Source organism: Erigeron canadensis, unplaced genomic scaffold (genome assembly GCF_010389155.1).
Source record: "Erigeron canadensis isolate Cc75 unplaced genomic scaffold, C_canadensis_v1 Conyza_canadensis_unscaffolded:146, whole genome shotgun sequence".
Taxonomy (NCBI): domain Eukaryota; kingdom Viridiplantae; phylum Streptophyta; class Magnoliopsida; order Asterales; family Asteraceae; genus Erigeron; species Erigeron canadensis.
This window is the reverse complement of record NW_025215544.1, coordinates 2,298-17,280: the sequence shown is the minus strand read 5'-3', so window position 1 is coordinate 17,280 and position 14,983 is coordinate 2,298. Positions and strand designations below refer to the sequence as shown.

Genomic DNA, 14,983 nt, shown 5'->3' with positions numbered 1-14,983 from the left:
AAAAGATCCTACCTTCTTAAATCTAACAAGCATGCAATTATCTCAACTTTTTAACAATAAATCTTTATCCATCTTTCATTCCACTACAAAACAATATTCTTTTCTTCAAAAGTTCCAGAAAATATGAACACAAAAATTATATAAAACATATTCATCTTTCATCAAAAAGTCTCTTTACAAACTATCATCATATAACCACACTTTTTTTGATGCAAACTTTTATAGATCTAATTATTCAACCATAAAAGTATATTTTTCTTTAAACTTCCAGAAATCATATCTTCAAAATATACATAAATATAACTATCTTTGAAAGGAAAAATCATTTTAAAAGCTATATAATCTATAACTACACTTTTGGGTCTCAAACTAGTTAAATCCTTGGATCTTTCTTCATGGATTCAACATGCATGATCATGGAATGAAAGATCCTATCAAATTTGCCCTCATCAAGTGTATTTTTAAAAGAAAACATAAAGAAAACACAATCTTTTGATGAAACCTTTTTAATATGAACAAGAACAAAACTAAACTATTAAAGAGATGAAGATTATACCCTTAAAGAACTCTTTTTGGTGATGAAAATGGTGCAGATTTTCGTGGCTTCTTGGCTCCAAATAACCCTTACTTCACCCTTAAAATAACCCTTACTATGTAGCTTAATGTAACCCTTGTTTAATCTAACTTAAACCCTTATTATTAGTATATGTTTAGATGGATTTTGCCTTGCTTTTGCCCTTGTTTTTGGGCTGGCCGAATTTGAGAGAGAAAGGGGATGAAGGAGAAGAATTTTTGAGAGAGAAAATGAATGTGTGTGTTGGAAGTGTAAAAGGATTTGAGTGTTATGTGATGTTGGTATGAGAAAACACTCTTAAAGAAACTAGTTGAATTCTAATTGGTGGAGTGGTATTGAGACTTGGGGGACGGTTTGGAGAGGGAGGAAAGGAAGGGATTTTTTTGTTTGAATTTGTAATTTAAGTGTATGTATGTATGTATGTGATGTAAGAGTAAGTACTTGTACCTAATGTACTAGTAGTGGTCCAAGGTTGTTTATGCAATACCCATATATGCATGGCCGAAATTTTGTATGTGTTTATATATTTATATTATTTCTTTTTTTTTTTTGTTACTTAAGTCTTGTCATAAACTTGTACTTATTTGGACATATATATGTACACTTATTATTATCCAAGCATTTTTGTACATAAGGATTTATATTATATTTTTAGGATGCTCATTGATGTTTCATGACCATATATAATTTACTTGGCTTGATGAATAAATTGTTGGACATTTGTAAAAAAAATTTATTGTTATCTTAACTTGTAAGACTTATATTGTTATTTATAATTTGATTAAATTTTAATTAAAATTTCTGTTCAATGGCATTTTATTAAATTGAACTTAACACTAACAATAGTTTTAGATTGCTAAATTAGGGGCATTATCTACTAGCTTCAAGTATAACTATGGCTTGCGGGATCATAGAAAACCTAACTAGCACGTATATAATATTAAAAGTAGGGTTGGTACAGAATGGCAATGGCAGCGAAGCCCAGTTGACATTCTACCAGATCAATCAACTGGAGAATCCCTCAGTGTAAATGCCTTTACAAAGCTTTACACTAATTACGAGGAGGACCTTTTCACTACATCCTTTTACCCAGACAATAATCTTGTCTGTGGATAAAAGTGCAAAGATGTAGAGTGGTTGAATAAAGTAACCTTTTGTCTCACTTTATTTAGTACACACAAAGGATTATTTACTAATACTTTTGTGTGTTGTCAACCATATTTGTACGTCGAAGTTGAGATCTCAATGCTCATACTTCGACTATAAATAGAGTTCCTTGCCCAAGCATTTCAACAACTTTGCAAACACATACATTCTGCAATATTGGTGAACTTGTGCAATATTTTCTCAATCGTAAAAAGGAACATTTCACAACTTTAAGTGTTTTGATTGTTAGGAGAATTTCCAAGTATAGATCAATTGTATTTCATAGGTTGTTAGGATATTTACATCTTTGTATTATCTTGGTTCCGCAACAACCTTGTATTTTATTTAACTATCAATAAATAAAATACACTTGAAAAATACATATTGTCTCACCATATTTACTTACTTGTCATTTACTTTATTGCATTGTATTTACTTATTCAAACTTGTCACCTTAATAAGTAACATTTCAGTTAACCTGGTACACTACTCACTCTAAAATGGTCACGTCCAGATTAAGTGATAGTGTTGCAAAGTACACTCACCATTGACATAGAGGTGTCTTCAGCACCCATCTAGTAATAGTTGGGACTTACAGTTCTGTCAACCCGTTTTCTTTCGGTACACTACTATTTACTCCGAAAGTGGAGGCCTGTAGTTAGAGAGTTGCGCAACTAAGTTTCGTTCACCCACCCATAAGTGTAACGGTGGAAGGTTGGTTGTCTTTGTGACGATCTTCACTTCCAATCCAACCATAGTGGTGCTCTAGCTACCTTATATTTAAATGGTCGTCTCCATGGCACGACCCTATTATTATTAATACGGCACTTGATTGACAGCTTGTGCCATGAAATGAATTATATATAGTGTTGGACTTGATAAAATGGTAGTAGTAGTGGCTCAAGCATTTACTCATCAAAATTATGTAAATTATGCCTTTGTGGCTAAATGAAATTGATATTAAATTATGCCCTTGTGGCTAAGTGAAATTGATATTAATATTGTTGATAACTGGAAATTGTTTGAACATACGGATTGGGTATCGTCCCTCATATGATATCTTGAAAGATGTTGAAATTGGTGATATTGAAATGATTTTGGTAACCGAATGATTTTGGTATGATATACGATTAATCGATTTATATACTTTTTCTCTCATGATAAACCCTAAATTTCTCTCTCTAGCTAGGCGACTATGGCGATTTTCGTTTCCTACTTTCACCCTTAATTCTGATTCGATCTAAACAATTCCATAGGTGTGATTTAGAGCTTCTGTGTTCTTCTTTTCATCTATGTGTTAGGATCTATTCAGTTTTTAGGGTTTTTTTTCAATCCTTTTTCGCCGGCCGACCTTGTTTCCATTGTGGTTATTTCAATTGGATAGAGTTGTGGGTTAATCGGTCCTGCGGGAATATACCTAGATATACCCATTACGCTATCTGAATTGGGGTACCATTATGGATTAGGGTTTTGCTAGTTTTAGGGTTTTTTAGTTTTTGTGTTGATATTCGTGGCTGTTAGGGTTTTAGTGTGCATGGTTTGTTGCATGTATGAAGAGAGATTGTTCTTTCGATTTTCAAGAAGTTGCTGATCGTATTAACAGATTAAAAACTGGTGGCGGGTCTGGTCAACCACCTGCTTTTGTTGATTCGATGTCGGGGAAGAAGAAGAAAAGAGATACTAAGAATAAGAGTCCTACAAAAACATCTAATGTGGGTGAAATGGGAAGTACTAGTGTTCCTAAGGATGCGTCCAAGGATAAACCAGGTGGTGATTATCCACCAGAAACTCCTGGAGATGTAAAGAGTAGTTCTGATGTAACCGATGTGGAAAAAGCCAACTTTGGTGGTGATTAGCCTAGATAATAGTGATCGTTTTTCATGGAAGGACGACAACTTGATTAATAAGGATTATATTAATCAGGATTCTTCGTTTGTTGATAAAGAAAAGATTGAGGAATATGTAGGCAATGAAAACGAGAAGAAACAGGGAGGAATTGAGGAGAATAATGGAACAACTAATTTAGGTGGTGATGTTAATCCACCTAATTTTGATGGAAAGACCAAAAATCTGGAAGAGGAGGTTAGAGAGAAGCCTAGTTCATATGCCAAAGTGGTTCAGTCTGATCTTAGTAAAAAGAAGAAGGTTAGTTTTCGCACCCTAGAGGTTGACTCAAACATTGAAGGTATTAATTTGCTTATTCCAAGAGAGACTATTATCTCAGCTAATAGCAAATATGATAATACTTTAGTTGGTTATTGTCTTGGAAAAAGACTTGCTTTTCCCGTTGTTGAAAATTATGTGAAGAATGCTTGGGCTAAATATGGGTGTAAGCGTATTATGATGAACTCATCGGGTTTGTTTTTCTTTGAATTTGAGGAAAAATCAGGAATGGAAAAAGTTTTGGAATTTGGACCTTGACTAATCCGTTCAGTGCCTCTATTCTTGAATATTTGGACTCCGGATTTTAGTATATCTGATGTGAAAAAGGTACCTGTCTGGGTTAAGTTGCATAATGTTCCACTCGTGCTTTTTACTAAAGATGGTCTTAGCATGTTGGCGACTAAGATTAGTAGACCAATCGCTTTAGATGATTACACGAGTTCCATGTGTTCTGAATCATGGGGTCATAGTAGTTTTGCTCTGGCCCTCATTGAATTGGATGCTGAAAATGAGGTTAAAACCGAATTGATAGTGGGAATTCCTAACATGATTGGCGATGGCTTTACAAAGCAAGTAATCAAAATTGAGTATCAATGGAAACCGCCTCGTTGTGCTACTTGTAAGGTGTTTAATCATGAAAGTGATCAATGTCCTAAATTACCTAAACAGACTACTCAAGTCGAGTTTACTCAAGATGAGGGGGGTTTTACCATGATATCAAGGAAGAAGAAAAAGGGAAAGGTTGTTCAACAGGAGAGACATATCGAAAAAGTAAAGCTTAGCAAGCCCAAACCACATTTTTTTATAAAGCTGTCCCGCCAAAGCAGAATGTTGCCTCGTCTAGTTCAAACAACGGTCTACATAATTCGTTTTCTGTTTTGGCTGAAAATGAATCACATGCTCAGGTTAATGAGGATCCGTTTGCTGGTTTGAGTAGGAATCAACAAGATGAAAGTGATGATGAAATTGAATGTGTGATTGATAAACGTGAGATTGAGGCACGTTTTAAGGTTTCGGCAGATCCTGAGGGGGCAAGCACCCCCGTTTCAGAGATGCCTCATGTATAGCATTGCTTCATGGAATATATAAGGGTATGAACTTCTCCCCGAAACAAACTGAGGTTCGGCAGGTAATTAATGAGAATAAATAATCTGTCTCTGCTATTCTCGAATCACATGTTTATGCTTCTAAGCTTGATAGGATATTTGGTAATGTTTTCCCGCATTGGAATTGGACTTCTAATGCTCATGTATGTGGCAAGAATTCTAGAATAATCATTGGGTGGGATCCTAATATAGCTGATTTAATGGTGTTGTCTTTATCAGATCAGGTTATTCATTCACAGATTATCTTTAAAGCTAATCGAAAGGTGGTCTTATGCTCGTTTGTTTATGCACATAATATCTATATTCAAAGACGTGATTTATGGAATAACCTGGTTTTGCATAAAGCTTTTGTCCATGACAAGCCTTGGGTGTTACTTGGTGATTTTAATGCTGCTTTATTTCTCAATGATAAAGTGGTTAGCTCGTCAAATGTTGATATTTCTATGAGAGAGTTTAAGGATTGTGTCAAAGAACTTGAAATTTCTGATGTGAATAAATCGGGTTACAGTTTACTTGGAATCAGAAACCAAAAGGGAAGCTTGGAACCTTGAAGAAATTGGATAGAATCATGGCAAATCAAAAATTTCTTGTTGATTTTGTAGGTGCGCATGTTATGTTTCAACCTTATCGTTTATCTGATCATGCGCCTGCTATACTATGTTTCCCTATGGCTGCTAAATTCCAACCTAAACCATTTAAGTTCGCTAATGTTCTTGTGCATCATGATAAATTTAAACAAGTGGTTTCTGATCTTTGGAATACATCTATGGAGGGGCACCATATGTTTAAGGTGGTTAAGAAACTTAAGCTATTAAAGAAACCTTTGCGTAAGTTACTCTATGATAAGGGTCATTTGTTTGAAAAGGTTGTTAAGCTAAGACTGGAATTGGATGAAGTGCATAGAGTGGTGGATAAAGACCCTTTAAATGTATCATTAAGAGAGGAGGAAACTGCACCAGTTCAGCCTTTCAATGAGGCTGTTATGGACGAAGAAAGTGTAACACCCCGACTAAGGCGGAAACACGAGATGCCACAGAACGACATGGTACAAAAGATTTAAATATAAAACATCAACTCAAGTTTTCAAATGACATTCAAAATCCAAAAGATTACAAATTAAAGATGACGTCCAAATCCATTACACAACCAAATTCATAATTAAAATGATTAAATGTTTGCAATACTCGTCCAACCATACAAGCATATTAGAGTCCAAAAGGGTGGTCCACGCTACGCACCTAAATCTTTAACCTGAAAAGCATGAAGAAGAAGAAGTGTCAACTACGAGAGTTGAGTGAGTTCATAGGTTTTTAACTAACAACATAAAGTGTATATATATATATCCATCATAACCAAAAATTTGAGAGTCACCAAAATTTCCATGTATACCTCCAATGTCGCATTTGGAAAGCGTATGTTCCACTTACTATAATCAACGTAGTAAAATTTCTATCATATAACCACGAGGGTATAATTCAATCAACCTTGATGAGTAAATGCTTGAGCCACTACTACTACCATTTTTTTCGAAGTCCAATAATAAATAGATAAATCTTGCACGAGCTGTCAATCAAGTGCCGTAACAATAATAATAAAAAGGGTCGTGCCATGGAGACGACCTAAGTAAGGTAGCTAGAACACCCGTGGTCGGACTGGAAGTGGAGGTTGTCACAAAGACAACCAACCTTCCACCGTTACACAATTGGGTGGGTGGACGAAACCTAGTTGCGCAACTAACTAACTACAGGCCTCCATAATCGGAGTAAATAGTAGTGAACCGAAGAAAGCGGTTTGACAGAACTCAAGCTCATCATATAAATCATTTATCATAATGAACATACGAAACAATTTCATTTCATAATCATAATATCAAGAATCATTTCATATATTTGTAATAATAAAAGCAATTTAGCTTATATATCATGCTTTTCACCCCGATAGTTAAAACACATAAAATAGTTTGAAAGGGGGCTATGACTCACTTGAATTGAGAGTGAAAGAGGGCTGATCAAAAGTGAGATCTCCGGCTAGTGGTGTCTTTCCTCAAGCAAGCCTAAACCATGGTATTCGAAATATGCACAACGTAAGTGTGTGTCGCATGACTAGTAAACTAGATCATGAGATGTATGCTAGTAGACTTGCCCAACTTTGGTTGTCGTTTAAATTATGGAATTCAATTACATTATGTTGTTCGCCTCATTTGGTTGGAAGACATTTGGTAGTAAAGGTCATTCATACGATTTTGTTCGGTTATTGGAATTTCGGTAGTTTAACTTTGTATTATATATATTTTCCATTGCATGCTTTGTTTAATACCCATATTTGACATTTGTGTTCTCATAATATTAATGTTAATATATGTTACTGATTTATAATTATTTCTTTAATTTAATATTATTTAATTAATTTATTTACTTATTTTATTGGTTTATTAATTAAACAATTCCTTATAATTATTTTTAAGTCCTTAAATTACCTCTAAAATTCATAGATAATTATAGATGGATTATCTACTGATTTTCAAGCCTTTTTATTTGTAACATTGTGATTCTTATATTTATTTGTGCCTTATTTCTATTTATTTAATCATAATGATTAATTAGTGACTTTTACTTAATAATTTACTTTTAAATTGTATAGTTCTTGTTCCCTTGCTTGTAGTTATTTTTCCCCAGTAGGTTTTGGTCACTTTTATCATTGGTTAAGTGGCTTTGATCAGATTCATGGTTTATATAGTTTATTTATTAATTTATATACCTCTTAATTACCATTTTAATTCATTAAATCATAGAAATCCTTACAAATCACCACAAGATTTTTAGTCCAAAAATTCCAGCCCTTTTTAGGCACCTTTTATCAATAAAAATCTGTAACCATTCAACCTCTCTTGTGTCTTGCTTAAATTGAGGATTTTATAATTGAAAATCGTTTACCGAAATAGTGATTTTAGCCTCATTTCTTAGGCTATTAAGGTACTTCAAAATGGATTTTCATCCTAAATTCAACATTCACAGTAAGTTCATCATATTTTGGTGGTTCAAGTCGTGATGGTGGTGGTGGTGTGATATGTGCAATTTAGTGCTTTCGGTTAGTGATTATTTGACCCGAAAAGACGGTTTTTGAGCTTATTCTTGCCATGCATCAAATGAATTGAGTTTTATACTTTTAATATGTCATATTTCCAGTATGTTCATCACATTTTCATGGTCATAAAGTTATGGTGCATGTGTGTGCTCAAAATGCATTTTAACAAGCTTTCGGTTTTCGATTTCAAGCATATTTTAACTTGTTTTGACCCAAGCTTTATATAATTGATATTTTGTGAATTTTTCCAGAATATTTGCATGACTTTTAACCTATTTTTCAGTTGACACAAGTCTAGCTTCACCTCATAGTCCAAACAACCATCCAACTTTCTTAAATCTAGCATGCATGTAATCATCTCATCATTTTTAACAACAAATCTTTATCCAACAACAATCCATCAACATAAAATGTATTTTTATGAAATTTTCCAGAAATATACATAAACATTATATAAAATATGTTCATCTTTTTATATAAAAAGTTACTTTACAACTAATCAACACATATCCACCTTTTTGATGCTAACTTTCATAGATCCAACACTTTATCAATAAAATCTATATTTTTATAAATATTTCCAGAAATATTAACTTCATAATATGTATGAATATATCCATCTTTCAAAGGAAAAATCATATCAAAAGCTATATAATATGTAACTACACTTTTGGGTCTTTAACTAGTTGAATCCTTGGATCTTTCTTCATGGATTCAACATGCATGAGCATGGAAAGAAGGATCCTATCAACTTTGCCCTCACCAAGTGTATATTCAAGAGAAACATGAAGAAAACATGGACTTTTGATAAAACCTTTTTAATATGAACTAGAATAAGATTAATCTAACAAAGAGATGAAGATATATACCCTTGAAGAACACTTTGAGATGAAGAAAAGATGGCAGAAAATCGTGGCCTTTCTTGAACCAAATAACCCTTGATTCAACCTTATATTAACCCTTAAACCTTAGCTTAACACCACCCTTGCTTAATCTAATCTAAACCCTTATTATTAACAAGTTTTTAGATGAGTTTAGCTTTGTTCTTCCCTTTGTTTTGTGGCTGCCGAAATCAAGAAGAAGAGAGGGAGGAGAGGAGAGTTTTTGAGAGAGAAAATAAAGTTGGTGTGTGTAGAAAGTGAAGAGTGTGTTTTGTGTGAGTTTCAAGGGGGAGTTGGAAGGAGTAATATTCAAAATGTGGAGTGTGAGAGGGGGGAAAGGGGCCGGCCATGGGGGGGGGAAATATTGAAGAGTTTTATTTTTTTTTTTTGTATAAAATTAGTGTATAAGTATAAGTGTAAGTATATGTAAATTTTGTATTTGTTTTGTAGGTGTTTAGTTAGTTAAATGTAAGTATTTGGTTGTTTTAGTTAGGAATATGTATATATGTGTATAAGTCATGTATATTTATGTGTATGGATATATTTTTGTATTTTTAGTTGATTACATAGGTCATTGGTTGTAGATTTGTATTATTTTTAAGCTTATATGCTTACTTATTAAGTTTTCGACGCTTTTACGTACATAATTCTTCCAATTATATTTTTAGTTGAAATTTTTATTTATCATGATCATATCTTCTTGATTTGGTTTTATTTTGATTTGTTGGGCATTCCATAGGAATTTTTGATTGGTATCTCAATTTGGGAGTCTTAAGTTGTTATTATCGTATCGATTGATCACCTCTAAAATTTTCGTTCCGAGGTATTTTCGTTAGGAAATTCTTATACATATTATTAGCTTTAGATTACTAATTTGGGGCATTACCTACTAGCTTCAAGTATAACTATGGCTTGCGGGAACATAGATAACCTAACTAGCACATATATAATATTAAAAGTACGGTTGTTACATCCTTACCCCCTTAGAAGAATTCCGTCCCGGAATTTGAGTTTGCTTAGGGAGTAAGTGCGGATATTTCTCACGTATGAAGTCCTCGCGCTCCCATGTAAATTCGGGTCCGCGCTTTGTATCCCATCTGACTTTAACTATAGGGATCTTGCTCCTCTTAAGGCGTTTCTCATCGCGGTCAAGAACTTCTATTGGCTCCTCGCGAAATTGGAGCTTATCTTCTACTCGTAGTTCCTCGAGTGGAACTACTTTCGAATCATCCGCCACGCATTTCTTTAAATTTGACACATGGAAAGTGTCATGAACATCTCCCACTTCTTGGGGTAATTTCAACTTATAGGCCACGGGGCCTATTCTAGCCACAATTTCAAATGGCCCAATGTATCGAGGACTTAACTTTCCTCTCTTACCAAATCTCACTGTTCCTTTCCATGGCGACACCTTTAGGAGCACTTTGTCGCCGACTTCAAATTCTAGGGGCTTCCTTCTTTGATCCGCATAACTCTTTTGCCGATCTCTGGCGGCTTTAAGCTTTTCTTTAATGATAGCTACTTTGTCCGTTGTTTCTTGGACAAAATCGACGGTAGCTAGACTTCTTTCGCCCGTCTCTATCCAACACATCGGAGACCTACACTTGCGTCCATATAAAGCTTCAAACGGTGCACATTGTATGCTAGAGTGATAGCTATTATTGTATGTAAATTCAGCATAAGGCAAGTGCTCATCCCAGCTTCCATTAAATTCTAATGCACAGGCTCTTAACATATCCTCCAACGTTTGTATTGTTCGCTCACTTTGTCCATCCGTTTGAGGGTGGTAAGCCGTGCTTAATGCTAGTGTTGTGCCCATAGCTTCTTGCACGTGACCCCAAAAACGTGAGGTAAATCTACCATCCCGATCGGATATTATGGACAAAGGCACGCCATGTAGTGTTACAATCTTCTCGACGTACAAGCGAGCTAGGCGCTCGGTGTTCCAATCTTCTTTGATGGGGATGAAATGGGCTGATTTCGTAAGACGATCAACAATCACCCATATAGCATCATGACCTTTCTTTGTTCGAGGCAATTTTGTCACTAGGTCCATTGCTATTTGCTCCCACTTCCATTCGGGAATCTCTGGCTGCTTTAAAAGACCAGATGGCTTTTGGTGCTCAGCTTTGACCATCGCACAAGTCATGCATCGGCTCACATATCGGGCTACGTCCCCTTTCATTCCAGGCCACCAAAAATCCTTTCTTAGGCCTTGATACATCTTATCCGCGCCTGGGTGAATTGAATATTTCGTATTGTGAGCCTCATTCATAAGTACATCCCTTAAACCATTTACCTTCGGTACCCAAGCTCTTCCCTTGAAGTATAAGATTCCTTCATCATCCTTGTCAAACCTCATTTCCATACCGCACAAGGCTTCATCCTTAATGTTCTTCCCTTCAAAGGCCTTTGCTTGGTCTCCTAAGAAACGATCTCTTAGAGACATTCTTACTTGTAAGTAGCTGATTCTTGCCCTTGGCACCTTAGTATTCACCTTCCTACTAAGTGCATCGGCAACGACGTTTGCCTTCCCCGGATGGTACTTGATTTCACATTCATAGTCATTCAGCAGCTCCATCCATCTCCTTTGCCTCATATTCAACATCTTTTGATCAAAGATGTGTTGCAAGCTTTTGTGGTCGGTGAATATGGTGCATTTAGTGCCATAGAGATAATGTCGCCATATCTTCAAGGCGAATACTACGGCTCCTAACTCCAGATCGTGTGTCGAATAATTTTTCTCATGTGGCTTCAATTGTCTAGACGCGTAGGCAATGACCTTGTCTCTTTGCATAAGCACGCATCCAAGTCCTTTATTCGACGCATCACAATATACCACAAATCCTTCCATTCCATCCGGCAACGCTAGTATGGGTGCTTCACACACATGTTCTTAAGCGTTTGGAACGCTTGCTCTTGATCTTCACCCCATATGAATTCTCTTGACTTTTGGGTCAATTGGGTCAGAGGTACCGCAATTTTAGAGAATCCTTGGATGAATCTTCGATAATAACCTGCCAATCCTAGGAAGCTACGCACTTCCGTTGGCGTCTTTGGTGCCTCCCACTTCTTAATCGCCTCTATCTTAGATGGGTCGACGTGAATTCCTTTTTCGTCTACGAGATGTCCAAGGAATTGAACTTGGCGGAGCCAAAATTCACACTTAGAAACTTAGCATACAACTTCTCGTCTCTAAGTAATTGCAATATTATTCTTAAATGCTTCTCATGTTCATCCTTACTACGAGAATATATCAAAATATCATCAATGAATACTATGACGAATTTGTCCAAGTATGGCCTACAAATTCGGTTCATTAGATCCATGAAAACGGCGGGCGCATTTGTGAGACCAAATGGCATCACCAGAAACTCGTAATGCCCATAGCGCGTTCTGAAAGCCGTTTTAGGTACATCTTCTTCTCGTACCCTCAACTGATGATAGCCGGATCTAAGATCGATTTTCGAGAAATGCGACGCTCCTTGAAGTTGATCGAACAAATCGTCTATTCGTGGCAGCGGATACCTATTCTTGATCGTCAGCTTATTCAACTCCCTATAGTCTATGCACATCCTCAGAGATCCATCTTTCTTTTTGACAAAAAGAATTGGAGCACCCATGGCGAAGAACTAGGTTGGATTAAGCCTTTATCAAGCAATTCTTGCAATTGCTCAGAAAGTTCTCGCATCTCGGAGGGCGCTAACCTGTACGGTGCTTTAGCTACGGGGGCTGCCCGGGAACTAAATCAATCATAAACTCCACCTGCCTCGTGGGTGGGAGTCCAGGTAGTTCGTCAGGGAACACATCTAGAAAGTCCCTAACCACCATGACCTTATGAGGGTCCTTACTTTTTACTTGCTTATCCACTACTTGTGCCAAGTATGTGTGATATTCCTTACGTAAATATTTCCTTACTTTCATAGATGACACTATCTTGGTTTGGACCCCCGCCCTATGGCCTTGTATTATAAGCACCTCATCATTATCTAAGGGAATTTTAATGACCTTTTCATGGCAAAGTATTTCTGCACGCATCTTAGACAACCAATCCATTCCTACTATCACATCAAAACTTCCTATCTCAATGGGAATCAAGTCTATACTATAATCCTCCTCGTCTAAAGTCACATACAATCAAAAATAATTTCCTTGGCCTTATACTCGTTTCCATTAGCATATTCGATATAGTAAGTTTCATCAAGCTCACTAGGTTTCTTACCAATCATTTCCTTAAATTCAAAAGAAATAAAACTTCTTTCGGCTCCAGAATCAAATAGCATAGAGGCATAAACATTATTTAATGGAAACGTACCTACGATGACATTTGGGTCATCACGTGCCTCATTCGCACCCATGGCATACACGCGTCCTCTAGCTTGACCTCCTTGGTTCCCACGATTCTGGTTGGCATTGATTCCTTGATTCCCATTGTTTGCTTGATTTCCTCCATTACCTCGGTTCACTTGATTCCCATTATTGCCTCGGTTTGCTTGGTTCCCACGATTTCCAACATTCCTATAGTTGCCACGGTTTCCATTTCCATTCCCTCGATTGCCTTGAGCTCGTCCCAACCTAGGACAAGCATTCCTCCAATGCTCCGTGCTTCCACATTCATGACAAGTTCCCCGGTTTCCTCCAACTCTTGTTCCCCTACGGCAAGTGGCAGCAAGGTGTCCAAATGAGCGGCAAATCGAGCATAGCCTACATTCCCCCTGATGGGTGTTGCCACATCGGTTACATCTTTGTGCCGCACCATTGGTGATTCCATAATTCCTTACAATCTTTTGCCTTTTATCAGGCCCATTCCCCTTACGATCACCAAATCGGCTTCCTCCTCCTTGCCTTGAACTTGACTCGCCTCGCGAGTATTTCCCAGTCCTGACCAAGTCATTAACCAATCTTGTTGACAAACTTATTGCTTCTTCCAGTGTGGTGGGGTTTGCTGCCGTGACCATCAATCTTACTTCCGGTACCAATCCGTAAATATACCTCTCAACTTTCTTGGCTTCAGTAGTCACCATATCAGGTACCAGCACACACAACTCGTGAAAACGAATCGCATATGTCTCTAACTCCATTCCTTTCATGGCATGGTTCCAAAACTCAATTTCCAGCTTTTGGACGGCAGGTCTAGGGCAATACTCCCTTTTCAATTCCTCCTTGAGCTGCTCCCAGGTCAAAGCATTCATCGTGGCGGCACCCCTCGTGGTGACTTGGAGGTTCCACCATGTGAGTGCCCTCCCCTGGAGCTTACTTGCCGCAAACTTGACGCGGTCGGCTGGCGCACAATCAATGATATTTAGGATTGCCTCCATGCTTTGAAACCAAGTAAGTAACCCAACGGGACCCTCCGTCCCATAGAACTCTTTGGGGTTGCAAGACGTAAAAGTCTTGTAAGCATTTCGGTCAGTGGCGTTTCCTCCACCTTCTTGCCTTCTTGCCAAGTTGATGGTAGCAGTCACGTTCTCAGCGATTTGAGTGGCAATGTTTGGCATGGCAGCATTGATTTGTTGAGATATGAGAGTCGCCAACTCAGCCCTTCGTTGAGCTTCTTCCTCTTGGCGTCTAGCCTCAGCGCTTGTCTCTTCAACGGTCCTTCGTGGTGCCATGTCTCTACAAAGGAGAACATAGTTTAGTCATTTGTATAAAGGATTATGTGACATGGACCCGACTCACAACTTCCGATCTCACACGTGTTCGTTTAGGTTACTTAGTGTAATAAGGCCACGTTTGTATGCATAGGTATACCTATATATTCCTAAATTCATTTTCCTTCCTTTAATCACAACCTACTTATCATTATGAATTACAAGTGGTTGGGTAAGCTTAAAGCATGTCCATCTTGTTTTTGGGCCTTTTGACAGATTTTTCCAGAATCTGTATACGAACTTGAAGCTCAAAATGTGACCCAGATGGACGAACTGGGCAAACTCATAAAATATAAAATGTAGCCCCATGAGTTAGATTTCATCTCCAATTGGAATCAGGTCAAAAGACCAAATAGAACTCCAGATATGGCCGTTTTA

The 14,983-nt window shown here is 37.0% G+C and overlaps 1 long non-coding RNA gene across 1 annotated transcript; it reads right to left on the bottom strand.

Annotated features, from left to right (window-relative positions):
* Nucleotides 1-6,112: 6,112 nt before the first annotated feature.
* On the bottom strand, nt 6,113-7,011 carry LOC122584239. The gene is made up of 2 exons (XR_006321490.1): nt 6,972-7,011; nt 6,113-6,240 (listed from the first exon to the last, which is right to left on the bottom strand). It is a non-coding gene; the product is annotated as an uncharacterized LOC122584239 (long non-coding RNA).
* Nucleotides 7,012-14,983: the final 7,972 nt, after the last annotated feature.